Source organism: Pristiophorus japonicus, unplaced genomic scaffold (assembly GCF_044704955.1).
Source record: "Pristiophorus japonicus isolate sPriJap1 unplaced genomic scaffold, sPriJap1.hap1 HAP1_SCAFFOLD_60, whole genome shotgun sequence".
NCBI lineage: Eukaryota > Metazoa > Chordata > Chondrichthyes > Pristiophoridae > Pristiophorus > Pristiophorus japonicus.
In genome coordinates, this window is record NW_027254509.1 from 1,596,579 (window position 1) to 1,601,539 (window position 4,961).

Below are 4,961 nucleotides of genomic sequence, written 5' to 3' on the forward strand. Positions count from 1 at the left end.
TCTCGGCCAAGGAAGCAGTTGAGGCCAGCTCATTGGACGTATTCAAATCACAGATAGATAGATGTTTAACCAATAAGGGAATTAAGGGTTACCGGGAGCGGGCGGGTAAGTGGAGCTGAGTCCATGACCAGATCAGCCATGATATTATTGAATGGCGGAGCAGGCTCGAGGGGCTAGATGACCGACTCCTGTTCCTAATTCTTATGTTCATATGTTCCTGTGTTTAATTTCAGTGATAACCACTTTGTGGATGCGCAGTTTCCGAACGCAGGTGTGCTTGGTAAGTCGATGTAAGACCTCTTCTCCCTGTAAGTGCGGAGTGAGCATGGTCTGGACCTCCTGCTCTGTCTGGCACGTCATACAGTGCACCTCTGCCTCATTCAGTTTCTAACTTTCTAATCTAGTGCTGAGCATACTCACCAGCACACACTGGTTTGGCCCAATAGCCTGATTCTCTGCTCTATGTTCTATCTAATATAACCCACTGAACTTGAGCTCAGCCCTTCCTGCCTACCTACTGTCGAGCCTCTCGCACTGGAAGATGCAATGTCTAGCTGCACTAAATAGCTGCAGTGACCCGTTACAGAAGAGCTCAGAGTGAATGCTCGTGTGGTACTTTCTCAAAAGACCATGTGGGAATTTTCAATCAGAAATATGGCCGTGTCCGACACACAGTGCTAGCCCCGCCGCTGGGTGTATGATCAGATCACCAGCCATTACTGGTTTAATTCAATGGAAGGAATTCTGCTGCTAAATATTACATTCCTGGACTGCAAACACTGGGATCCGCCTCTGGGCTGTTATCAGTCGTTCTGTTTATTAATTAATTGTACAATTGAGGTAACCGGATATTTCACTGCGCTCTTCAATTGCTCTCTGAACTTGGACTGGGTCACCCCGGAAATAAATGTGTTTATACAGCAACTTAAATTCCGCAGTATAAATCCGACCTCTGTAAATTGAGAGAAAGAATAACTGTAATCACTGGGATTTATTCCTGTAATGCTTTAATAAAAGAAATCTGTAACAATTATCAGCCACAGCAGTATGAAGCTGCCGGATATGGTGAAGAGTAAAATGACACACTTCCTCCTGCGCTGCATCTCTGGGTCACTGTCATTCCCCCCCTTGCTCTCACCCCTCAGTTCTTTACGGACTCGACTGGACACTAAAATGTGTCTGACTGCCAGAGCGTTGAGCAACAAAATTACAGCGAATGGGAGCAGTGTGGTTAAAACCGCATCAAAGCAGTCAAATCCCAGCCATCCGGGCTCAGTAAGATAGGCTGGGATTAAGGAACAGTACCACGGAACATTGTCGATTATATATCCAGGTTCAATTGTAAAGTAGTGAGGAATGTTTTTTGAACAGAGCAGAATGCAGCTTGTTGCCAGAACCACAGCCGCAGTTCTCCCAGTGCAATATTTAATTTTCAGCCTCTGCCAACAAATGGCCACAAATCGGTCAAAGGTGAAAGTGACGGTGAACCAGACAGAACAGTCTGTGGCTGCACGGGTCAGGAGAGTGATAACAGTACACACACGGGTGATATCCAGGAAAGACCACGGGAAATAATACCAACTGATCTGCCGCAGTATGACCCCAGTCGTGACCACCAGTAGATCCACCGCTGCCATGGCCACCAGGTAGCAAGTGGTGCAGGTGGACAGCCCGCACTTTCCCCGGGACAGGATCACAATCGCCACTAACTTCACTGTCAAAACCAGAAGGGAAAAGAGGTGGTCAATTATTGGTCACACATTGTCGGTGACTGAGCCCAGACAGCAAGGCCTGGGACTTAGCACAAAAACAGCCGGGTGGACATATTGTCAGGGGTTAACATATACATTATATCATCCCAACCCAACCTACCTCCAACCCGCTGCTTCCCAGTTTAGCAGAGACAGGGCAGTGGGAGGGAAGCCGAGCCATCCCAGCGGGCGGGTGAGCAATATAAATGTATTAATGCGGATGGCAGCTTCTGGTTTAAACTATGTTACGGATTTAACTTATTTTACGAATTAACTGTGGTTGGCTGTGTTTCCAAGGCCTCGGGATACACGGCAGCTAAAGTGAGCCGAGGACAGCTTCGGGGACAATGGAAGTGCCTTCACGGCCCCGGTTGTGGGCCAGGAGCTGCAGGTGTTCCTTCACCAAGGCTCCACACGCTCTCCCTCTCTCTCCCTCTGCTTAGACTACCACCATACTAACGGTGGTAAATCTGATAAAATACAGAGTAAGCTAAAAACACTCAGAATGTCAGGCAGCATCTGTGGAGAGAGAAACAGAGTTAACGTTTCAGTTGATAACCTTTCTTCAATACTGGAATCCGCGAGAGATGAACAGTTTTAATGCAATGTTAGAGGCAGAGAAAGTTGTGGTTGGAGGAGGAAAGAACAAAGTTGAAGGTCTTTGATGGGATGGTGGGTAGGAGCGATGCAATACAAAAGGGATGATGGTGTAAGACAAATGGGACACCAAAGGAACAGTAAATGAGTCAAGAGGAGATGTAAGTGGATAGAGCAGGATTACAGAGTGGGGCGGTAGGACGGTGGGGAGTGCAAGGTATATCTGGCAAAGATCAGAAGGCTCCCATGGCCCGGGAATGTGGTGGAGAAAGGTCAGTAGACCCCAGGGGTACGGACAAGCCCACCTGCCATGTACCGAGAGGTGATCCCAAGCACCAGCACACAACTCCTCCACTCCCAGTGGCTCGACTGAAGACATCCTTCATTACCAGCACATGCTGTCTGAGGAAACGGGAGCGGTCGTAATGATCTGAAAAGTTTCATCTCAGTATTATGGCCGGGTTGCAATAAATGGATAATGGAAACATGTGGTGCTATTCCCCATTGAGGTACAAAGGGGAACATTTTAAAAGGTCGAAGGTAGAGATGTCAGACTGGTAGTGGGATGTAGAATTGAAGGGGCAAGAGACCCGGGGAGTGTGAGACAGAGAGAGGGAGAGAGACACGTTTGCAGACAGAATGGAGACGTTGAGGAATATAATCACACAATCTCTGTTTAGTCCTCCCCAACCTACAGGAGACTGCATCGTGAACAGCGAATACAGTATATTGCATTGTAGGAAATACAAGTCTCTTACTGTTTAAGATTAAAGGCCCTGGACGATGGAACGAATGGAGGTGAAAGGGCAGGTGTTGCATCTCCTAGGGTTTGCATAGCAAGGTCCGGTGGAAGAGGATAAATGTTGGGGGCGATTCAGGAGTGGTCCAGGTTGTTGTGGAGGGACCGATCCATTGGGAATGTTGAACGCGGATGTGTTTGGTGGTGAGAAAAGAAGGAAGGGACAGACATGGCGGAGGATGATCTTTTAATTGTGGGGTTTGGTTGAGACTAAGGTGACGGCATGGGGACCCGATCATGGTTCGAGCATGGAGGGTCAGCGGCGATGAAATTAATGCAGCAAATTGAATTGACACTGTGGTGGGGAATCCTCGACTATGGATAAATGCGGGAAATTGGATTGTCACTCTCGAGGACCCTGTCCACCACAGAGGACGGGTATCCTCATCTCAGAAAAATGAAGACAGGTTGTAAGCACTGGTGTGGGAGGTGGCATCATCGGAACAGATGGAACGCAGGCAGCTACCTTCGGAGAATGTAATAAAGTCCTTCCAGCAAGCTGGGTGAGAGGTCATATAATCAAGGTAGCTGTAGGAGTCGTCCGGATTATGGTAGATATTTGTAGAAAGCCTATCCTCGGAAAGGGACTTACAGATGTCGAGGAAGGGAAGGGAAGTGACAGAGGGAGCATGTGAAGGATAGGGAGGGGCGTAAATTAGAAGCAAGGTTGACAACTTAATTATTTTTACTACTATTATTAATAATATTAATATTAATAATAACTATTATTGTTAATAATACTAAAAACATTTATTTATATCGCGCCTTTAACGTATAAAGGTACCAGGGCTCTTCAAAACAATGTTAACAGGACAACACAGATACCTATGACACCGATACAAAAAAGAAAAAATTAAAGGCATATGACCAAAAGCTTGGGAAAAGAGGGTGATTTTAAGGAGCTTCTTTAAAATGGAAAGATGGTTAGAGAAGCGGAGATGTTTAGGGAGAGGCTTCCAGAGTTTAGCGTCCAAACAGCTGAAGGTAAGGCCACCGATAGTTGAGCAGTATAATGAGGGATATTCGAGAGGGCAGAATCTGAAGAGCGGAGATATCTTGAGGGGTTGTGAGGCTAAAAAGGAGTACAGGGGTAAGAGATGTGCAAGGCCATGGAGAGATTTGTAAACAAGGATGATAATTTTCAAAATCGTGGCGTTCTTTAACCGGGAGCCAATGTCGGTCAGAAAGCATAGGTGTGAGGTGATGGGTGATTGGGTGATCATGACTTTGTGCGAGTTAGGACATTTTCAAGTTCATGGCGAGAAAAGGATATTGCGCGACCACAGTCATCAATGGACCTGAAAAATATGTGAAAAAGAAATCAGGAGTAGAATAGCAACATCGAAGATTCACCCGTATCCCAAGAAAAGGCCGCATAGCTAGGAACCATCCGAGCTCCGGAGTGTAGGGATGGAACATTGTAATTTCAGCAGGGGCAGGGTACTGGGGTCAGGATCAGGATCAGCAACCTGCAACGGCTTTCATCCCAGCCCAAAGCCAGTGAGAGCGAGAGGACTTCCACCGTGAATGACGAGTGAATTAAATTGCAAATGGGGTGCTCAGAATGTATCAGCGGCGATAGGCGCAGGGAAACTCACCATCCGCTCTGAGTTTCAGGGGAGCTCGGGTTTACTGGGCTATGCACCAAACATTTTGGACCATTTTCCATACCTCGGAAGCCTCCTGTCAACAAAGGCAGACTTTGATGGCAAAGTCCAACACTGCCTTCAGTGTGTCAGTGCAGCCTTCGGACGCCTGAGGAAGATCGTGTTTGAAGACCATGACCTCAAACCCCGCACCAAGCTCATGGTCTA